The sequence below is a fragment of the Cydia amplana genome, chromosome Z (assembly GCF_948474715.1).
Source record: "Cydia amplana chromosome Z, ilCydAmpl1.1, whole genome shotgun sequence".
Lineage (NCBI taxonomy): Eukaryota > Metazoa > Arthropoda > Insecta > Lepidoptera > Tortricidae > Cydia > Cydia amplana.
In genome coordinates, this window is record NC_086096.1 from 8,689,086 (window position 1) to 8,714,366 (window position 25,281).

Consider the following 25,281-nt stretch of genomic DNA (forward strand, 5'->3'; position numbering starts at 1 on the left):
AAATAAAGTGTTGCCCACCTTATTTTAAATGTCATCTCTGACAAATAAGTGAACCATAGATATGTTTTTTTTAAATTTCATTCATTCATTCTTTTCCCGCCCGTACCCTCCATTTTTGCTACTTCTTGAATTAAAAATATTTGTTAAATTTACAATTTTATTTCAAAATAAGTGCTTGGTCGTAGAAAAAGTATTGTATGCAACGTTGTTTAACTGAGTCAAAAAATACTCGTGGCGTCTTTATTAATAATTTTCGGCTTCGCCTCAAGTTGTTACTCACGCCACTCGCCTTTTTTGACCTCTCTTAAACAACGGTTGCATAAAATACTATATCCACCTTCACCACCTTGTTACCAGCCACATTTACGTCTTGTTACCTACTAATATTAGCGCGTATCATCATGATGTTTGATCTTGGATCTTCCCTCCAGTTTGGTGTAATCGAACCTTACCATAAACTAATTAGCGTGTAAGTAGGTGTACGGAAATTGCATAGATATAGCTGCCTTGTGGGACACCGCACACCTCGCATAAAGGAATCTCATTAATAATGCACATATTTCCCTGAATATTAATAACATCCGTTTATTCAAGATGCCCGGGAAAGGCATTTTTGTTGTTATGTGCTGATATCGTGGGGTATTTTTTTCAAGATCACTGTTCATAGTTACGTGTTCTTTATTTTTTAAATAAACAGTGTGGTTAAACCGAAATAGGTATAAATGCCCTTAAAAACAACATGAAAGTAATTCATCTATTATATAGGCCTGTACCCTGTACTGTAATGCAAGAATTCATTACGGTTTTCACAAAAGCCCTCATCAGGCTGACGTACATTAACTCCCAATGGTTCGGAATGAACTGTCGATTCTGCTTAATTGTCACTACACGAGCGATTTAAAGCGCTATTCAAATAGAAATTGGCGAGTAATGGGAATACTAAATGTATGTAGATCCCGGAATCCTGTACTGGTTTTATGAGGGCATGACAGCTTCGGGTTTTATATTACTAAATGATTTGGATAGACAGCCATTTTCTAATATAGACGAGCATTTCTAAATTATTATGAATATTTTATTTATTAAAACTTTATTGCATGATACAAATAAGTACAAATGGAGACTTAAAGGCATTCTCTACCCACAGACAAGACATCCTCTAGACTGAGCATAGTAACGCTACCCCCTCTGCCACTTATACGGTAGTTTTACTCCATCTTCGAGTCAATCCCGTGCCGTGATTGGTCCGTGTCTTATTTGAACGGACCAATGACGGCACGGGATTCGCTCACCTCGTCTCCCCGAACCCCCGTATTTTTGGCAGCATCGGTTTCATGAAATAATTGCTCTAAACTCCGTCTAGAGGATTCCTAGTCTATGTCTCTACTAAACTTAGTATCTAATATTGAAACTTCTTAAGTTTTTTATTTTATTATGTTAATTTTTTTATGACACACATTTATTTCAGTATAAGTAAGTTTTTATCAGGTGCACATTTTATTTACTTAAGTAATACTCTACGATATTGTTGTTATTAATAAGAATATACAAATTAACCACATTTGTTATACTAATTGTTTACAAATAGTTGCTCATCTGTGCGCCGCGAAAGTAAAGTAACACAGGTAGGGTTTGCAATCCGGATCCGAAATGTATGAAATTATCCGGATTTGGATCCGGATCCGCGGATCTTCCCAATTCATTTCAGATCCGTCGTGCAACCCCTAAACACAGGGGTTATTATAATTTAGCAGTCTTATGTATCTATGTGTGAGGTTAGGCATTGTACATGTCGCGTGTTCTGTTGTGGCGTCAAACCTTCTGAGACTATATAAATGGATATTTTACAGAGTTAAAAAAAGTATATAATCTGAAATTGTAGTCAGGTTTAAATTTTTAAATATTTCAATTCAGTTTAAACAGTGGTACGTAATGTTTGTTGCACGATTTTTTTTTCGCATAGAATCGTTCAAGTCAACTAGCATCCCCTAGACAATGTATTAAAGTAATCCGAGCATAATTTGTTACAAGAAGAACAATTCAGAATTCAATTAGTAATATTTCCACTCTGCCGATCGCGCAATTTCGACGACGATAAATATTAATTCAGTGGAATGCCTTCATAGCGTTTATCTAAGGAAGATGGCGAGAAAAAGACGCTTAATCTGAATACATTTAAAGAATATGCTTAATTCGTTTAACGACAATAATCATAAAATACATTATCTCGAATGGATAGGTACTTATCATAATACCCCTTATAATTGAAAATTATAAATTCCATTTCTGTCTCAAATAAGGTGTGATAAATAATGAGGACCGTAAATAAATGACGTTACGGTATAGGTAACTAATAGACCGCGAGCCACGAACAGGTTTCCATGACCAATCGCCTCCCAGGCGATAACTCCTATAGTGGTTAACGGCTACGTATGATGAATCCTCGTGGACGTCAGCTGCCGCTCCGTTGGTGGGTTGAGGAATGGCAGCCATCGAAACACGTAAAAAAAAAAAATATTTTCAGTCATCGCCTCCCGTTTGATACTTTGCCAGATGATAGTTTAGATGCTATTGTTAATAAAAAAAATCGTCAGCCGGTTGTATCGCGGTGGAAACACCGTCAGCTGGTCACATGAACATGTAAAAAAAATTTTTTTTTTCAGTCATCGCCTCCCGCTTGATACTTTGTCAGATGATAGTTTAGGTGCTATTGTTAATAAAAAACATCGTCAGCCGGTTGTATCGCGGTGGAATCACCGTCAGCTGGTCACATGAACATGTAAAAAAAAATTTTTTTTTCAGTCATCGCCTCCCGCTTGATACTTTGTCAGATGATAGTTTAGGTGCTATTGTTAATAAAAAAAATCGTCAGCCGGTTGTATCGCGGTGGAATCACCGTCAGCTGGTCACATGAACATGTAAAAAAAAATTTTTTTTTCAGTCATCGCCTCCCGCTTGATACTTTGTCAGATGATAGTTTAGGTGCTATTGTTAATAAAAATAATCGTCAGCCGGTTGTATCGCGGTGGAATCACCGTCAGCTGGTCACATGAACATGTAAAAAAAATTTTTTTTTTCAGTCATCGCCTCCCGCTTGATACTTTGTCAGATGATAGTTTAGGTGCTATTGTTAATAAAAAAACTCGTCAGCCGGTTGTATCGCGGTGGAATCACCGTCAGCTGGCCACATGAGCATATCAAGCAAATAAATAAATAAATAAAATCTAATATATGTTCATGTGATCCAGATGTGTTTTTTAATTAACAATAGCACCAAAACTATCATCTGACAAAGTATCAAACGGGACGCGATGACTGAAACCAATTATTTAGGTCTCCGTGCCTTCGCTTGAACCACTTACGAGATAACACCCTTGTAACTCAGACTAGGGCTTGCGATATCCGCCCATTTTTCGTATCCGGATATTTGGAATATTTATTATTTTAGTATCCGGATATCCGGATAAAACGGATAATTCGAATACTTATTTTTTATTTCATAAAACCCAGATGAATTTAATAAAAAATGTAATATAATACAATTTTATCTACATACATGTCATTAGTGCTCTATAATGCGTTCAGAAACCGTAGGAAATGACCAGCTTTATTACAACTAATTTTACTATGAGAACTTTCTTATCTGTGGTAGTAGGAAAATTTGTACTTTAATGTACATAATGTTATAGATTGTTGTAAGGTTATGAGTTTAAATTTGGAACAGCAGTCAATACTCAAGTGGGTCTCTATTCTAGTATCCATATAGGTATTAAAATAGTTATCGATACGAAACGTCAATTTAGTATGTTTTTTTATTATAAACCGCACGATATTTGATCTCGAGTGACATGAGATTAGGGACTTCATTCTTTTGTCTAGTAATTTAAAAAACTACGGATGCGTGACATGCTTGAAAAAAATTTCATTCACCGCCATTTTGATCTTTTAATTCGTTTTAAGTATGTGTTTAGATAAAGTAGTGTATCTAACTGTACATAATTAGGTATTAGAACACTCGTGTGATCCTATTAAGAAACTCACTACCGTTCGTTTCTTAAACCCACACTCGTATTTTAATGCCTCTCATTATGTAGCAGTCTCATAAACAACTATTACTTACACAAGGCTGCGTACCAGCAAGTATTAAGCTATTTATGGCGTTCTACCTTTTCGCCGATAGTTTGAAGTTGATGTGCAAGTGCAAACATACAGCTGGTGTAACCGCGCGTGAAGTTAGGTTAGTTAAGTTAGTACCTACGAATTATTGTGTTGATTTGCCACGTAATGGCAAAATTAAATTATACTCTCCAAAAACTAAAAATGATTTTAGGCAAAGATTTCATACACAACCTTTAATTGCCTGACTAGATTAGATATGGTTTTTCGAACAGGTGATACAAACTATACGACTACATAGTATAAAACAAAGGCGCTTCCCGCTGTCAGTCTGTCTGTCTGTCTGTATGTATGCTAAGATCTTTAAAATTACGCAACGGATTTTGATGCGGTTTTTTTTAAATAGATAGAGTGATTCAAGAGTAGGGTTTATGTATAATTTGTTACCCGTGCGAAGCCGGGGCGGGTCGCTAGTTAGTAATAAATTACTAGGTTATGGCGATACTTCAACCCTCAATTTAATATTGGCAGTCTGCGCTGCGAAATTCATTTCTTGATAGGGGTTTTGATAATATTTAGAGAATCGAATATCTTCTAAGTGTTAGACCAGTCTCTTCTTGTTAAGATTTTTACATTGCATTTAAAGTCAATCAAGGTTTTCATTACAGATTTATTCAAATCGAAAATGCTAAAACCTTATTTATCGTCTGCTAAACCCTACTGCATTTCGTTCGGCAGTTCAATATCAACCGAAGTCCTCCTCCGTTGGACTCGTTTTAGTTCTGTTCGCCCTTTGTTAATAACGTAAGTATTCGGACGCTAAAAATTATAACAGCAAATCATGTTTGACAAGAACACGGTACAAAGTACGCTCAAAGTTACTTTTACGGAGCTAGGTCGATCTGCATAAGAATATCGACGAAGAGTCGGCAATCAAGGAGTAATATTTCAATAAACAGTTTTTATAACGTAAAAATGTATCCAAATAAATAAAATCAACCGAAAACGTGAATACTATTATAAATTTCAAAGTTTTTAAGATAGTTTTCTTAAAATTTGTAGTATTACTTAATCTAAAGACGGATATTAAATTGGACGGATATCCGGATATCCGGATTGCAAGCCCTAACTCAGACATAATCAAGCGAATTCATCAACTAGTAGCGACATTTACTCAAGACTCAAGTAATAATACCGCCCGGTTGCCAGCACTCGGCTGCTTTCACCTCGGTACCATATAAGCCGGCAAGGCCCTTAGCGGTGGTTCAAGCTTCGGCAGGAACCTAAATATCCGTTTTTTACCCTTCGGGGGAAAACGGTTCTATTTAGGTCTCCGTGCCTTCGCTTGAACCACTTATACGTGTTTAAACCTCTGCCGGCGCGGGCCCGGGCGTACTGTGACTGTTAATATTTATGCGAAAATCACATAATGAGAATATGGGCCTGAAATTTATTCCGTATTGACATAATAAAGGATTGTTTGCGTCAACCTTTAAGTAGATTTTCATCATATGGATTTACCGATAGATGAGACAATTCTTAGCACTGACTTGCCACATAAGTTAAACATTGCCACTATAAAACTACTTGAATTTTTATATAAAACAAAACGGTTTGACTATTACTTGAATGACTTTTCCTTAAATGATTATTAAAGACAATCTTATATGAACCTGAATGTACTATCTTACGCAAATAAATAAATTATGAATTTAGTACGTGTAGGTTGTACACATTTTTGTGTAACCACTATCTGAGTAGTAGTTCTGATGCTTGTAAAATAAACCTCATAAGTGAATTTTACATCAAACCCGTTCAGACTACCTCTGATGCTTTCTTTACAACAACCCACTTGGTGATAAAAAGGTTTTGTTGTATTATGTAATGATATTATTTTAAGAAAATAATTATAATAAAATACTACTTGTCTGTTGCTTAACCACAAATAATAGCACTGCCGGCCCATCGAAAAACCTGTTTTAAATTTGTAACTAATAGGAAAAGCTTGGGTCCTCTTTTAACATATTTTCTATAAATTTAATGTAAATTGGTAACTTGTATCATACTCATACTCATACTAATAATTTATTAGTAATAGGTGATTACATGTCAACTTACATAGCTAGTACAAATAATAGGGATGTAACGATACATGATTTTGCCGATACGATACCGATACCGATATTTAAAGTAAATAATCGGCGATACCGATACCGATATCGATAGCCTGGTAGTTAGTTAATAAATCAAATAAAATTAAATGTCAATAATTTATTGTTAAATGAGAAAAAGACTAAATGTATTAAGTTTGTCACTAGTAGTAACGTTAGGCATGTGCAAACAAGTATCATTGTGAAGGATGAGGAATTGGAATTAGTTGATAGTACAGTTTTTCTTGGTATAACTTTAGATTCTAAACTCCAGTGGGGTCCCCATATTGCTACTCTTTAGAATAGACTGAGTTCTGCAGCTTTTGCAGTGAGCAAAATCCGTCAGTTAACTGATGTGAAAACAGCTCGATTAGTATATTTTAGTTACTTCCATAGCATTAAGGCATATGGTATTTTACTGTGGGGTGGTGCTTCAGAGATAAATACCATTTTTGTTCTGCAGAAGAGGGCTATTCGAGCAATATACAAAATGAACCATAGAGACTCACTTAGAGATAAATTTAAGGAAATTGATATAATGACAGTGCACTGTCAATACATTTATGAGAATGTTCTGTATGTACATAAAAAGATTGTAAATTTTAGAAAAAATTGTGAAATTCATAATATTAATACTAGAAATAAACATAAGCTCGCAGTGCCCTTCACTCGGCTCCATAAAATTAAAAAACCATTCATGGGTAATTGTGTGAGATTTTATAATAAACTTCCAAACTATATTACTGAATTATCTATTAATAAATTTAAGAATGATGTAAAGCGTAAACTTATTTCTAAAGCGTATTATACCTAGTGATGGGTGGGACATCAATTTAAAATGAGTTTAGTATGAGTACCTCATTTTCTAAAATGAAGTACTACAATGTCTTACTTCAAATGAGGTGAGGTACTACAATTTTTTTTTGCATCGACCGTTCCTCCGGCTTCAAAAAACTCCAACGGCAACAAAAAATATTTAATGTATAGACATATTTATGACAGACATATTTAAGATGTATGAAAGCCTGCAGCGCTTACGCTTGTTGTCTTTCGTGTGTCATTTTCGGCGAGGCGACATTGAAGTTGGGCGTGTGTCTGTCTCACTCCCTCTTTGGATAAATATAATTCATTGTTTCATTTTGAAAGGATTTTTGAGGGAATGTCCCAGTCAGTGACGCGTGAGGCGGTGAGCGAAACTTCAACGAATTTCTCGGTGGACCTTTTGTCTTTGCAATAAGGTTTGTAGTTCGGCAGTTAACAGACTCATTTGAGACTCAAATGAGGATTTGAATGTCGGCGAGTACCGAGCGGCTCGCGCGTTCGCGAGTATCGCGACTCTTGCGAGTTGTGAGTACTTGTGCGCATCGCGCGCTCGCGCGCCTCAGCCGCGAGTGGTTTTTTCAAATGAAGTGTTTGAATGATTTGTGTGGTAAGACCTGTTGTGATGCGCGCGAGTAAATGAGTAAAATGAATAGAGGAGTGAAGTAAGACATTTTTGCGGTGTGAAGTACTGCGACGATTTAACAAAATGAGTGGTACAAAAGAGGTGCCTCACGAGTGAGCAAATCAACACTAATTATACCACACAAGACTAATGTGAATGATAAAACAACGTGGGATTAATTTTTATTCGAAATGATTATTTATTTATTAGGTATATTTGATTAACGATGAGGAAATTGATATTCCGAATATTCCGATGTTTGTACTTCTTTTGTTTTTTATTTATTTATTTGACATTTAGATTTTATTCTAGAAACTTTCTAGACTAGTATTTTTTATACAATTTTTTTTCATGTTTGACGATACTTTTGTGAAATTCTTAAATTTGTGTTAAGTTAGATTTGTATAATAATCCAATATTATTATGGAATAATAACATCAATAAATTGCTCTGATAATGATGATGAATCGTAACATACTTATAAATTATCTTAAGCTAAGATAATTTTTATGTATGTTACGATTCATAAGTGCTTGTTGCTAGGCCTACATGAATAAAGTATATTTTGACTATTGACTATTGAAATTAATTAATAATTATATCCTTTATACGCATAAAACATACTTATGTTCAATAGACATTTGATTTTAAGAAGTGTGAAAAACTGAAAAATAAAAACAAAGAAAAATATATTCCTATTAGCAAAATAGCACGATTATAGCAGCTTCACTGTTACGTTGAGTAAGTAATCTATCGTAGTAAAACTTACGTAAGTTTTGACACATCAAGTTAAAATTGAGGCGAAGAATATTCTTGCCCAATAAAATACCTTACTGTGGGTTGTTTACATTTTGTTATGATATCGGGTGTATTTAAATCGGCGATGCCGATATATCGGCCTGCCGATTATATCGGCCGATATATCGTATCGGTATCGGTATCGTTACATCCCTTTGTCGAATAACATAATAAAAACAAAAATTACAAAGTATTCTAAATATTAAAGTTGATTCGCTACTTGCGTAGTGTTATATTTTCATTCATTTACGTTAATATTTCGCAGTCAGAAATTCTTCTATATTATAGAACGACCGCTCAACAAGCCAAGTTTTAAGTTTGTTCTTAAAGAGTTACAAACTAGGTGCGTCTGTTATTATTGCTGGCAGGTTATTATACACGGAGGGGTCCATGACGTGTATAGTTTTTGCTCTCTTTGCTAAGCTACGGGGCACCGCTGCTAGTTTTTGTCCGTATCGTGTAATCCGGTCGCTATTGTCGGCCCGTCTGGGGTATTTATCTCAATTCTCTCGCGTGTATAAGGCTGTTTGCAGTATCAATAGACCCGGCAACGTGATAATAGGTCAGATGTAATGTAATATGTTTTTTTAATGTGGACAAATACCAAAATATTGACATTATTTAGATTTAGACATTAATAGTTATTGACTAGGTATACCAGCTTTATTTGTACATAGCCCATTACATAAGGACAACATATTCCGTAAATGTGTAAGAAATTATGTACATGATGTGTTTATTTGCGAAAATAATTTAATATTAACTCGAATCGAGCACTCCTCTGCCTAAAAGTAGCGTCAGAAGTGAAGAAGACAATACACTTCACGATTTAATATATACGTTATTAACTAGTAACAATTCTCAGCTACCTAGTAATAGTTTCAACTGAGCCGATACTACATCCTATAGAGGTACCTTAAGTCAACGCACAGTATCATAGATATAAAGATACACCAAGTCAATAACTATTATTGTCTAAATATTGACAATATTTGGGTATTTGTCCACATTAAAAAACATATTACATTACATCTGACCAATGATACATCTTACCATTTACATTAAATTGATAGAATACGTTAAACCAGAGAGGACCCAAGCTTTTCCTATTAGTAACAAATTTAAAATAGTTTTTTGGATGAGCCGACAGTGCTATTATTTGTGTTTAAGCAATAGACAAGTAGTTATTTATTAATATTTTTTTTTTGTGAAATTATATCATTACATAATACAACAATAGTACATTATTGTCGAGGATCGGAAGTAGCTACTTGCTGGCTGAGGATTCGTTTTAAACGGACGACCTTGGGAGTCCGTTTAATTGAATCCGAAGCCAGCAAGTAGCCTTCCAGTCGAGTCGTATATAGTGCTTTTCTCAAAAATGGTGCAACAAATAGAAATATTTTACACAGCAACGTTCTAATTTTCACAGAAAAAATTAAAACCATTAAAAAGATTTGTTTGCCGCCTTTAAAAAAAGACGATGTGTATTTTTCTGCTGAAAATACGCCAACCTATTTGAGACACCTAAATAGTCGCGGTACCAACATTAAGCCTGTAACAGACTATCGCACCGCACCGCGACCTTGGAGCGTCGCACCCATAAGTGAGAGCGAGAAAGAGATAGGTATCTGTTTCTCGCTCTCACTTATAAGTGCGACGCTCCAAGGTCACGGTGCGGTGCGATAGTCTGTTACAGGCTTTATAATAATAAGTGCTGATCATCTGTTTGGCTGTTTAAGGGACCTATGCCTTCATTTGATATGGCCATTTAAAGTTTTAAAAAGTTTGGTACTCGTTAAATAATGGAATTTGTATGCAACATTGCAGTCCTGAAATCGAGACTGCAATGTTTTTAACTTTTTAATTTTTTTGATGACCATAAACTACGCACTTCGCGACCTATTTTTTAACCGGAAACGTCGACTTTGCTGTCCATTTATGAGAAAAACCTTTTTATCACCTAGTGGGTTGTTGTATCATCAGAGGTAGTCTGAATGGGTATGATGTAAAATTCACTTGATGAGGTTTACTTTACAAGCATTAGAACTTCTACTTCAGATAGTGGTTACACAAAAATGTGTACAACCTACACGTACCTACTTATAATTCTGATGTCAACTTAAGCCAGTCTTATCCGAGACCACGGGGACAACGCCGTCCTCGAAACGTCGGAGGTAAATCTTAAAACTTAGATACGCGATTAAGTCCCGTTGTATAATTTAATAATCTACTTAAAGGTTGACGCAATCAATCCTTTATTTATTATGTCAATAAGGAATAAATTTCAGGCCCATATTCTCATTATGTGATTTTTGCATAAATATTAACAGTCACAGTACGCCCGGGCCAGCGCCGCCAGAGGTTTAAACACGTCTCATAAGTGGTTCAAGCGAAGGCACGAAGACCTAAATAGAACCGTTTTTCCCCCGAAGGGTAAAAAACGGATATTTAGGTTCCTGCCGACGCTTGAACCACCGCTAAGGGCCTTGCCGGCTTATACGGTACTGAAGAGAAAGCAGCCGAGCGCTGGCAATCTCGTAAGTGGTTCAAGCGAAGGCACGGAAACCTAAATAATTGGTTTTAGTCATCGCGTCCCGTTTGATACTTTGTGAGATGATAGTTTAGGTGCTATTGTTAATAAAAAACATCGTCAGCCGGTTGTATCGCGGTGGAATCACCGTCAGCTGGTCATATGAACATATATTAGATTTTATTTATTTGCTTGATATGTTCATGTGACCAGCTGACGGTGATTCCACCGCGATACAACCGGCTGACGATGTTTTTTATTAACAATAGCACCTAAACTATCATCTGACAAAGTATCAAGCGGGAGGCGATGACTGAAAAAATATATTTTTTTTACATGTTCATGTGACCAGCTGACGGTGATTCCACCGCGATACAACCGGCTGACGATCTCTTTTATTAACAATAGCACCTAAACTATCATCCGACAAAGTATCAAGCGGGAGGCGATGACTGAAAAAAAAAATTTTTTTTACATGTTCATGTGACCAGCTGACGGTGATTCCACCGCGATACAACCGGCTGACGATTCTTTTTATTAATAATAGCACCTAAACTATCATCTGACAAAGTATCAACGGGAGGCGATGACTGAAAAAAATTTTTTTTTTTACATGTTCATGTGACCAGCTGACGGTGATTCCACCGCGATACAACCGGCTGACGATTTGTTTTATTAACAATAGCACCTAAACTATCATCTGACAAAGTATCAGGCGGGAGGCGATGACTGAAAAAAAAATTTTTTTTTACATGTTCATGTGACCAGCTGACGGTGATTCCACCGCGATACAACCGGCTGACGATTCTTTTTATTAATAATAGCACCTAAACTATCATCCGGCAAAGTATCAAACGGGAGGCGATGACTGAAACCAATTATTTTAAATTTTAGATTGTATTTATTTATTTGCTTTATAAATTCATGTGACCAGCTGACGGTGATTCCACCGCGATACAACCGGCTGACGATTTTTTTTATTAACAATATCACCTAAACTATCATCTGACAAAGTATCAAGCGGGAGGCGATGACTGAAAAAATATTTTTTTTTTACATGTTCATGTGACCAGCTGACGGTGATTCCACCGCGATACAACCGGCTGACGATTTGTTTTATTAACAATAGCACCTAAACTATCATCTGACAAAATATCAAGCGGGAGGCGATGACTGAAAAAAAAAATTTTTTTACATGTTCATGTGACCAGCTGACGGTGATTCCACCGCGATACAACCGGCTGACGAGTTTTTTTATTAACAATAGCACCTAAACTATCATCTGACAAAGTATCAAGCGGGAGGCGATGACTGAAAAAAAAAAATTTTTTTTACATGTTCATGTGTACAGCTGACGGTGATTCCACCGCGATACAACCGGCTGACGATTGTTTTTATTAACAATAGCACCTAAACTTTCATCTGACTAAGTATCAAACGGGAGGCGACGACTGAAAAAAAAAATTTTTTTTACGTGTTTCGGTGGCTGCCATTCCTCAACCCACCAACGTAGCGGCAGCTGACGTCCACGAGGGTTCATCATATATGGCCGTTAACCAGTATACGCGTTTTCACCCGGGAGGCGATGACTGACGAAATTTGCGCCTGGCTCGCGGACCATAAGTACATCTAATTTACGTGACTTAGGCTTTTAGAGACTTAATCGGATAGCACTGAACAGACCGAAACATAGGCCCTAAAATAATTTTATAAAAACTTACTCGTACAGGTATGTGTAAGTGCCAATATTTTGGCTGCATATTTACCTAATGGCATTAATTGGATCCGTTTTTGCTAATACCCGAAAAGCCAATCCAACCTGTATTAACTATACTGTTTGAAGAAGTGACAAAAACGAATGAGATTAACTTCCTCTTTTAAGTTGTGTATTTTGTAACGTCATACTTTGAATCTATAAAAAGTAATGTAATTTCAGAATATAGATTTTTGCACTTTATTAATATTGTAAACAAACATGCAAACTTCTTTAGCCATCAACCCTTTTCTGGACACGCAAACAAACACGTGTTTATTTAAATTACCCGAAGGACAAAATTAAATGTTCAACACAAACAAGTACTTAACGTGTTTCGTTGTTTAACGACGTGTATTTTACTTTGCTTAGGTACATAAATATTAACATGTATGTACCTATACAATATATGTATGACTGTACGAAATCATAGTACACCGTCTGTTTTAAAAAGCATTATCAAAACACTAGCTGAACTTTTGATTATAAATATTCCTAGAATGAAATCTATTACTGTTTATTTAATTATACTTAAGTACCTAAAAATATTGAACCCCTATTATTCATTAACTTTAGCAAACTGTTACATTCTTCTGGTATGTTTCTAACAAAGAAGAGCTTTTAAAAAAGTCTCTTTCTAACAAAGACAACTGTCAAAATGACAGAAAGGGACAAACGATTATCAACGGCATGTTAGGTTTGACAGACGTTTAAAATAACAATAATTATGTAATATCAGATGAAAATGAACTATTGCTTCTTTAAACACAAACGTAGTATCCATTTTCCTCTCTCGATATTAACATTATAGAAAATATTAATTTAATACATAATTTGATGTATATTAATCATAGCTATGCCGCTTCGTTGGACTTTATACTTTTTTTAATTATTCTCAGGGTTAAGGAAATTCGATAAATATGTACGCAACTTTTTTTTTGTCTCTTACTCTTATAATATGTAAATAAAAATAGCTAGCATAATTTGTGATCCTTATATGTTTTTCAGTACTTTGTTAGTGAACTGTCTTTAGTAATTCTTTAAAATGTTATTACATTTTGCTAAATTGTGTTTTTAAACATTTAGAAACTTTGTATTTTATTCAATCGTTTTCAGTGTGCAAACCGATGCGCGTGACTTTTTCATTGGAAATATTCGTATCCAAATGGAATCACAATCGAACTGCCGTCGAGTACTTCGTTTTTCAATATCACTCACACTCAACACCACTTTTACATGTAGTAACGCCAGAAGTAAATCACACAAAGAGAATAAGTAAAATCATTTCGAACCAGTTACTATCAGAAAAAGAAAATGTCGCTTACTATTTATCCTACTATCCGTACCCTACTACCCACATTGAAACATGCTCCTTTCTACATGAAACAAGACTTAAATCATCAACTTTATATAATTGAATAGAAATAAATTCATATAATTGTCCATATAAGTATAGGTACTTACCTACTGAAAATATCTCTAATATGATGTACTATAGTTATTATTTTAATCGTTCGCCTGGCAAACTCCTCTAGCGGGATGTCTAATTGTCTATTTGAAATTTAATTACTTAATTGATAGAAAGTTAAAATAAGCCACCAACGGTTTTTTTGGCAAACAAGTCGGATTTGCATATGTAAAATCGCTGTCGCCATTTCACCCATTTGACTATTTAAACGGTCCTAATTTAGACATTTACAAAAGTAAGCTCCTACATGTATACTGATACTGTGGTAAAGTTTCCTAGAGAGGACTGCTGGCGCTTAATGAATTCATAGATTCCTCGCCAGAGCCTCGCAAGAACCGAATAAATGTATGCAAAGAAGTAACCAATCGCCCCGACCGACCGAAGAGGCTTCTAAGCTTGGGATTACTGGCTCTGTCGACGCTCCCTCTTGCCCGCGCCCCACCTAGATACCTACTTACCAGTAAGACATCGTCCCCAATCTTAATTAAATATTTTTAACTTACATTAACATCGTATTTAGTCTTAGATAAAGATAATCCATATTAGAAATATCGACCGGGATATGAACCGTGATTACCTTTATATTGTTTTCGAGCTCCCGATATTTCGAGCTCGAAAACAATACAAAAGGTAATCACGGTTCATATCCCGGTCGATATAAGTGTAGTGAAACTAATCGTGAATCATTCAAAACTGTTATAATCCATATTACCTAAGACACGTCAAGATGACGAAGAATTATCAGCGGAAAATTTACAAGAGAAGCCTATTTATAAAAAGGGGCGAAGGAGGTCCATTCAACATGGCACAATGACGCGGTCGCGTAGGGACCCGTCCATTGAATTTCGTTTTTACAACAACGAGGACCAGCGTGAATTCGCTCATTCCATTTCTTTTGATTCGCTCTCTGGGCCTATGCAATAAGAATTTTATTCAGTGGCGAAAACATACATTATTAATTATTGTCTTACTTATTGTATGTATTTACAATAGTATATAGGTACCTACTCTTTAACTGGGTATTCGTCATTAAGTGGAATGACGACTATAAAGTTCACTTTAGTGAAGAGTAAATAATATATAATATAGGATAATCTTACGCAAATCGACCTAGTTCCATAGTATCTAAGCTCAATAAAGGGTTGTGTCATGATAAAGGGTTGTGTCGTGAGTACTAGACGACGATATATATCATATACCTATAGATCACGTCTCGAGTGCCATAAGGTAGGCTTTGAAAAAAGTCAACTTTTCAGGAGAGCCATAACAAAGTTGACATTTTTGGTTGTTGTTATACCTATATCAATACGTATACGCATAGAAAACCTACATAATTTAGGAACAAATATTTGTGACACAAATAAATTAACTTATATCCCAGGATTCGCACCAGGGAACTCCTGCTTCGTAGGCGGACCGACTCAATACCGACTAGGCTAGGTTACTAAAACAACTTTAAGGTTTGTAAAAAAGTTTATGGCTTAATGAATAATATTTATATAAAATATACGCTTAAAAACAAAAAAAATCTAATATAAAATTGGAAATAGGAACACTCTGGCATTCTAAACTTCTTTCTTTAATTACGACAGGTATATTGCACGCAAACCTCTGGCACGCTACATCGAAAGCCGCCAATATTGCTACCAGTACCCTTACCACGAGTCACTGACGGTGTCAACACTGACATATACGCTAACGTCTACTTCTATCATGAATCTAGTATTAAACTGGATTGGGCATGAGTGGTGGGGATAACTGACAGAACGGGATAGTCTTATGTATCTTTCAGTAGGAGTAGCAGTGAAAGCGCTATTATTGTTTGTCCTTATCACAGTCTCACTTTTTTTTTATTCCCCACCGTAAATTAGTGTGGATGATTGGTCGAATTGATTTGTTGCCCACCATAACAAATAAATTCGACCAATCGTAGCGTCACATTGCGACGCTATGATTGGTCAAATTTATATTATTTTCCCTCACGGAGGCACGCGTAGACCACTTCTATAGGATGCTCTTCTATGACTTCTATGCTTACTAATATGTCAGTACGAGCGAGATGTATAGAAAGTAAATTACGTAGACTAACGTCTACGTCTACGTAATTATGTCAGTGTTGACACTGTCAGTGACTCGTGGTACGGGTATAGATTTGCAATCAATCCAAAGTTTAGGGATGTTTGTTTATTCTGACGTCCCGCTTCGAGAGCTTTCCTACAACGGGGGGCAATGTCAATTATCGATGGTGGATCGCTTTTGCGCTTACTTATATTAGGACGGGTAAAAAAGGGGCAAGATATAGATAGAGTGCGAACATCGCTTCCTGAAAGGACATCTGCCATCATTGCAAATGCCAGAAGCTTTTTTGGAACGCCGGTTTGTTTATTATCAATTTATTCCGATCAACAATCGAATAAGAATAACAGCTTGTCAAGATTGTCTTTTCCAATGCTTGTTATTTTTTGAAATGAGATTGGTCCTCACAAAAAATATTTCTAGGGCTTTTATTTTAAACTCACGAATATTTTTTAGAAATACACATTCATATGATTCATACTTATTTTCATTTGAATCACACATTTGCTTGAGTTTTAAATTATGTTAGAAGCAGGGCCCGTACTTTTCATGCCGTTGACGCAAAAATGACGTCACGCTGCATAGAGTATGATTGCAATTATTATTTTGTCATAATTAATCATTTTGACAACCTCTGCAGATAACCGATATCGATACTTGAAATAATCAGTACGATGTCTAATTGAGTTTTATCTTATTGTCACTCAAGTAAATAACTGCAGCTGTCAGATTAAAATAATATATATTTTACTTAAGATATATTTGTTAGGTATTGTTGGAAAAATGTAAATAGGCACAATGTCATCTTTACACGAGTTTTGCAACAGATATCCGTTTTTAATTTGTACATGATTGAAATGATTGACGTCTAATGATTAATAATTACAATAAAACTATTTGGGATCATCCTATATGCAGCGTGACGTCAAATTGATGTCAACGGCATGAAAAGTACGGGCCCTGGACTTATAGAAGTAAATAAAACTCGTCCAATGAATATTTATGTAAAACTAGCATTTTTAAACGGCATTGTATATATGTCGCAGTCGGATTGTATAATCCGCCGTATTACATTACGGCTAGCCGTTTTACAAAACAGGGGCGTTTTGAAATGCGGCGGTTCGACGATTAGCCGGATTGAATGCGGCTGAATGAAAATCCGCCGGAATGTATTCGGCGCCATACGTTCTTCAACACGGCTAGCCGTAATGTAATACAGCGAGTCATTAGCCGCCGCTTTGACAGTTTTTAGTTCCCATTTTTAACACTCGTGGCGCTGCCTGACATAACAACAACAAACTATGAAAAACGCTGGGGTGTCCATCAAATCTGGAGTTCGTCGGACTGTTTCTTTTCAAAAAACATTTCCTTCGCAACTTAACTAGACGTAGCCCCGCTTCGCGGGGCTCCTATTTCTGAGCGGTTTGCCCTTCGGGCATCTGAAGCTACCTAACGAACCTAACCGAACCTAACTGAGACGTCCGTGAAAACATTACACTTTGGGGAAAAAAGCGTAGGTAGGTAAGTAGGTTAGGTTCGTTAGGTAGCTTCAGATGCCCGAAGGGCAAACCGCCCAGAAATAGGAGCCCCGCTTGCAGGGCTCCGTCTATTTAAGTTGCGAAGGAAATGTTTTGGAAAAGAAACACATGTAGTGCGGTGGGACCATGGTAAAAATAAATTAAATTGCAAACATTGTCAAACTCCGGTTACGTAGGCGACCGAAAGAACTGGTCACTCTACAATCTACATAGTAGATACGATGCGGCTAAACGTTGGCCGCCTTATTGAAGAACGTATCGCAATGACAATCCGGCTAATCGTCGAACCGCCGCATTTCAAAACGCCCCTGTTTTGTAAAACGGCTAGCCGTAATGTAATACGGCGGATTATACGATCTGACTACGACATATACATCCTTTATTACGCACTAAAAATCGAATCTATTCAGCAGATTATTGAATTTAAAATTACTTTAATGATAAAGGGATATTTTTAATTAGCTTATTGCTGCTCTTAGACGCTCTATGATCTCGTGATTACAAAATTATACTGAAACCGCACATTTTTATTCAAGTTATTTTTGCCGACGATTTTTCAATGACGTATTAACTTCTGAATACGACGTTAAGTATGTACGTCAGCAAGGAAAAAGCGGTATAAAAGAGGCCTTAAAAGAACCATTTTCATTCGTTCGGGAATATGTTAACAAATTAAGTGATATGGATTTATTTTCAACCACCACATATCGAATTTCCGTCTAAACATAAATATGTATGTATTAATAAAAACGTATCCGAATACGAATCTGAAACCGCTTGAAAGATATATTATTGTTGTTGTTAGTAAAAATTGGAAAGAGAAAATTGAGGACTACGAATAGTTTTTTGTTAGTCTCTTGTCGCCGGCAGTCTGCCCATCGCGCTCTATCTTATTTGCGATCATTTTGATATAATTTGGTGGTCACTATCCTCATAAGTGATACGTATGTATCAGTGAAATCAAGCAATGCTGTTTGTGATATTGTTTGTGAACAGTCCACGGGAATATGTAGTAGTATTTATTTTATCTACGCACGTCATTAGTGCTCTATAATGCGTTTAGAAACCGTAGGAAATGACCAGCTTTATTACAACCAATTTTACTATGAGAACTTTCTTATCTGTGGTAGTAGGTAAAATCTGTACTTTAATGTTATTACATTACAGGTTTTTTGTAACGTTATGAGTTTAAAGTTTGAACAGTAGTCAAAACTCAAGTGGGTCTCTATTCTAGTATCCAGAGTTATTAAAACAGTAATCGGTACGAAACGTCAATTTAGTATGTTTTTTTAAATATAAACTGCACGATATTTGATCTCGAGTGACATGAGATTAGGGACTTCATTCGTTTGTCAAGGAATTAATAAAACTACGAATGCGTGACATGCGTGAAAATAGTTTTCATTCACCGCTATTTGACGTATAGATTATCTTTTAATTCGTTTTAAGTATGTGTTTAGATAAAATAGTGTATGTAACTGTACATAATTAGGCATTAAAACACTCGTGTGATCCTATTAAGAAACTCACTAACGTTCGTTTCTTAAACCCACACTCGTATTTTAATGCCTCTCATTATGTAGCAGTCACATAAACTACAATAATTTAAAATTTTATTCAGGCAACAAGGCCATGTTACATATACCTGTAATCCTGTGTGTATTGTAATCTGTACTGTAGCCGGTTTTCCTTCCAAAGTTGCCGAATATTTTGACGGCCTCTTATTTCGAGGCACCTTCTCGGCCGACCGTTCAATCACTCTCTAGGGGACGGACTTATTTTCTCTCGGATAATCCTCCCACCTGCTATTTTTTCATGAAGGATAACATTATCTGCCCCAATACAATTTACCTTATACGCTACTCAAAGGACGTTCATAAAACAAGTTTAAAATTAAATTCATTTTTATTGCCTGTCGTCAAAAATCTCCGAGACAATTCTAACGAGACTAAACCAGAGAGGGTTGCTATATATGTAGTTTTTTTTCAAGGAGTTCGAGAGAGGGTTTCTTATTTATCATTATAAAAATTTAACGCAATAATTAAAATTAACGCATACTTAAACCTTTCTTGAGTTTGTAGGTTTTTAAAATCACGGATCACCTCAATTACAACATGCAGCTATAGACATTATGCGGTCGCGACACATATAAGCGCTTCCGTACTAATTTAGTATGGGGCATGCTTGTAACTTACTAATTATTGAACTTGTAACGTTTAGGTACCTACAAGTTTTTTTCAATTAGGTAAGTTCATTCTTCGCAAAGATAATTACATATTAGGTACATATGATTTTACTGAAATATCTGAAGTCCTAAAATGTAAGTTAACTGTCTATTCAACTGAAGTATTTTAACATAGTATACATCTAAAGATTTGGTAGTAATTACAATTACTAACCCCAAGTCCCCAGTATTGGGATCTTAATGAATTGTCAAATATTTGAGCGTGACCGCATTGGTGCCGTAATTACGTTAGAGGAATTTAGGATGGTTTCAGGACGGGGCAGGCCCGCTAACTTATTGCCGTCCGACTTGTTTTTACCGAGGCAACTCCAAATTACGTGTCTGTATGTGTCATCATGGCTTTGCAACAGATGGATGATTTAAGGGATGCAATGTTTTGAGTTAGTTTTGACTGGCAACAATATCAAATACGAATATCTCTGCCACTAGTTATGTCCTATTATAAAATTGGAACGTTTATACTCTATTCACATTGGTTCCGGCCGTCTTTTCGCCTACATATGTATATTTTTTTAATAATTTAGGTGTTGACAATAAGATCCTTTTACCTTTGTCATTATTTAATAGTAAACTGGTAAAAATACCATTTTGCTTGCATCGTATCGCGTACCCATCTAAAAACAAAATAAGCTATCATCGTGAAAAATCGTTTCAGCGAGCGTTGCCCAAAGCGGATTGCGAGTTAACACGTTCACTACGATGATAGCCAAGACGTTAATCTGTTTACTCCTGTGACGCCCTGCCGGGAATACACGATGAATTTTGCATCTAGATTAAAAGTCTCGCTCTTTCGCCCAAACAAGTGGCTTACGATGCCAAAACGGCAGTAGTGAGATGACGATGAGGCAATATTTATAAATTCAGAAATTACCAAAAGTTAATAAAAATATTTGATTTTATTCGCTACATTAAGCAAATTTTAGTTATACTAATATTATCCGGGAAATATTTCTGTATTTTTTATCTAGTCTACCTGGCCCATACGTTGTGGGCTACAACCAATTTCAAAGTTTGAAACACTGGCCCAACTATTTGGCTACTCCGATTTAATTAGAAATCCGTTTATTCGTACTAGTAGGGAAAAAATATTCTGGAATTTCGGAAATAGTTAAATCTGGAAAAAACCTAGGTAAATATAAAGGATCACTCAGTTGGGTTTTGTATGTTCGCTTTACGGCTGCCGTAAACGTAACAAAACGTGCCGGCTGTAGTGGAAAATACCTACAGAAAAGCTACTTATATTACATTTATTAGGCCAACCAATAAAAAGTATCTTTAATTAATATATTATTAAAAAAACCTAAATAACACATAACAATTAATATATCGTGTACATTTAATCCGTAAACTACATATATTTATATGTAATTAGCAAAGGTCGGCAAGGGTGAGCATGCGCTTTTCGGCATAAACCAAAAAGAAATGCAATGTAGTGTCTCGATAACGTCTCGTATGTTGCAATGCTAATGGACTGCACCAGGAAGCAGGGATGTTGCAAACATCCGCATCCGCATCCGCAACCGCGGAACATCCGCATTATTTTCAACATCCGCATCCGCATAAAATCGATGCGGAGCTTATGCGGATGCGGATGTTGAACAAGTCGGTACAGGAACGTCTTAGCGGCGGCGTAAGTGCTAGGTAATTTCGTCATTACCTATAACGAAATCGTCTAGATCCAGAAAAGTCGGCGAAGTTACTGTTTATTAAATATAACGCACCTATATTCTTGCTCAAATACTAAACGTTTGGTTTTTTTAATTAAAAAATACTAAAAATGTAATATTTGACGTTTTCTAAGTACCTAATCTTGACATCCGCATCCGCATCCGCATCCACGGATGTGAGCCTTTAAAAATCCGCATCCGCATCCGCATCCGCGGATGTCAAAAAATCTGCATCCGCAACATCCCTGCCAGGATGTTCCTAGCATTTCGGTCAGAGGAGCCAGCTACTCTACTTGTTAAAGTTTTAAAAAGCTGATGAGAACTGGGACCACACGAGCCAGAGGTTGCAGTTTAAAAAGGTCCCAGCCCAAAATATTTATCTTCTATATTGGCTTAGCGACATCACGTCTCGAATATAGATTTACAAAATATGGTGATTTCATTGATTATACTTATATTAGCACGATGACGAACGTACCGAAGCGGCATTGGACTCTTAAAACTCGATTTAGAACTGTAATTGATATGCTAAGTATTTCCTACCTTCGGATATAGGTACGTAGCAATATACCCTGTATGCACCGGCGAATGAAAACAAAATGTGATCATATTGACATCAATTTTCACCTATGCTCGAGCCGGTCTTGTTATTCCTTCACGGGCGACGGGTATGGTATAAGCCCCCATGTTGTGATAAGGATGCGATGTAATTTTGCGCCGTGACGAGCTGTCAAGTAACAAAGTCAAGACACCACCAACACCGCTTCTAAGTATTTCATGTTTACATATATTTCTTCTGGACCCTGTTGTCAACGGGTAAGGCTGACGACTGAAGGGAACGACTTGAGTTTACTCATACTGATAATTCTTACCATTATAAAATATATAATAAGCGAAGAAATTCCACTGGAAAAATATGGGAACGGAAAAATCGCCACCAAGAAAAAATGATTTTTGGAAATTATGGGCCACACTCTTACTGGACGTTAACCGATAAGCCTTTAGCCACTAGCCGCCTTCTATCACTCGGCGCCGACGAATATTCTTCACTAGTTTTTCACTTAAGCCTTCTTTACCAAAACTTTGTATGACGAGGAAAGTTGTTCATGCTATAGCCACAGTTTTTCCCGAATCGCTGTTGAGTTTAGTTATGATGAAAGGCAAACTTCAATCCGGGAGAAATAGTTGCTGGTTTGGATAGTCATTACTTCAGAGCATATAGTTCAATAGAATGTTAGTAATTTATTTAATTTACATTTGCCGGCAAGTCTTTATTTTCACATGAGCTTACGCTCTGTTGTAACAGATTGGGTTGACTGTTACTCAGGTTTGTTGAAATTCTGCCTCGGTGAGCATCAGGAATAAGCCGCCAGAATATTACACACTCTACTGCCCAATATTGTAACGACTAGTCCTATTGATATGTCCGTCGTTATAGAACATTACTTTGTGGATTTATAATAAGAATAAGCGACTTTTTTAACAATGTTAAAATAGCCTCCAGAGACCCAGAAGCATTTGTTTTGTGTTTGAATTTGGAACTCTTAATGACTATAAAAGTTCAAAATACAACTTGGAATATGTACAAAAATTTGTACCGTGGTCTCAGGAGGATAGACATCAACTTTATTCAATTAATGCTCTATATTGTATGTTTCTCATAATTAATTATTATTTGACTAATTTATTAACATATGGTTTAATTTGGACGAGTTTAAAAAAATATACGTAGCAATGGACTTAAGACGAAAGTGGACAAGGAAAGAAAAAAATCCTGATGTAGGTACGTAGTTAAACAAATAAACACCATATTTAAAATAGATACTTATAATCAAAGTGTTCAGTGGAACCGGCCGCTTTGGACAATTTGTAGCGGATGATAAAAGCTTTAGACTAAGATTTTTTTTTTGTCCTTAATTTTTCTCTCATCTCACCCTAATATTTTATGGACTTGAGCACTCCCGCAATGTTTACGGTTATTTAATTTTTCTGTGCCCAATCTTTAGTTGAATGGAAAATGTATTTTTTGCTCGGTAGGCTAAAATGGTGCTTACCAAGTCGGCGGAGGAAATGATGACGCTTTTTACCGCTAATGGAAAAATGGTATGAAATAATTAACGACTTTGTTAATATAATTATCACCCACCCAAGATGATCAAGTTTGCGAATCAATGCAAATTTGGGATTCGTATATATTAGTGGATTTATACACAACGTTTTGGTCACAACTCATTCACCTATTTAAATTATGTAAGTAGGTACTCCAGCAAAGCCAACGTTAGTGGAATGTTCAAAGTAACTCTAATGAATTCGGTATGCATATTAAATGAACGTGGAATTCATTTCAATTTCATTCACCGGGTTTCCGCAGAGCCTCGCGTCAGCGCTTGATTGGAAATAGCACGATGTGCACGACCCGCTTAGATGTGTCTTCCTACAGCCTGTAAAGCTATAACCGAAGTCTGTTTTATAATTGTAGACACCTTGTGAATGTACCTCCTAGAATTGTGCAATATCAGAGACTTGGATTGAGCATTCATATACAAACATATACAAGATCAAGATTTGTGATATAACTTGTAAATAAATATACTTGTCTGATCACTTGGGTGTAAATATCATAATTCATCATAAATGAACTCATTCCGTCTTCTCGATTAAGTATGTACATAATTAACCGTTTTTTTTAAATCAGAACAATAATAACTTTATCCAGAGCTTCAATCTAGACTCAACTCTACATCATCTCCATCATCATCATCTACATTAGTTGGTATGCCTACAGTTTTTTCTCTTTTAACTCTAATCACGTGACAGAGATAGATATCGACCTCTAAATGTGACTATAGCCACGAGATAAATGCGAAACAACTATTGGGCCAAATTTTTTATCTAAAGTTTATTTTTATGCTTAGTTTTTAAGCTTAGTTTTTAAGCTTAGTGTTTAAGCTTAGTTTTTAAGCTTAGGTTTTAATTCTATATTTTAATTTTAGTTTGTAATTTTTATTTTAAGGCTTTAAGTAATATAACTATATCACTAAACTAAAGACGTATTATAGTTATATTCCTAGTAAGATAGTAATGAATCGCTTTCATATAACTATGTTACGACATATAATTATATCCCTAGGGTTATAACTACCTATAACGGCTTTATCTATCGTACTGCGACATATATATTAGGATAGATCACCCAGGTCCGGGCAAGTTATATATCATTTTCATATAATTTATAAATTTACTGTATTAATAACAGGACGCTTTAAAACTTTACGCTACGGTTTCATGAAAAGCATCCTGTGGGAAATTTCGAGTGCGAATAAAACGTTGCACGAATAAATTGTTATTATTAACTACGGCGATTTTCCATTTGAAAAGTGGCCTGCGGGGATATTCATGTGTATTTACTGTTCCTATTCATCGCTGTATATGTAAATGAATTACTTCTTCCTTCTTCGTACCTGTTCAACCTATATGTGTATTATTATGATAA

At 35.9% G+C, this 25,281-nt stretch overlaps 1 protein-coding gene across 1 annotated transcript in view; it reads left to right on the forward strand.

The window, feature by feature from the left end:
• The window catches only part of LOC134661454 (carboxyl-terminal PDZ ligand of neuronal nitric oxide synthase protein), a 212,510-nt gene that overhangs the window by 56,782 nt on the left and 130,447 nt on the right, over positions 1–25,281 (forward strand). The window lies entirely within an intron of this gene.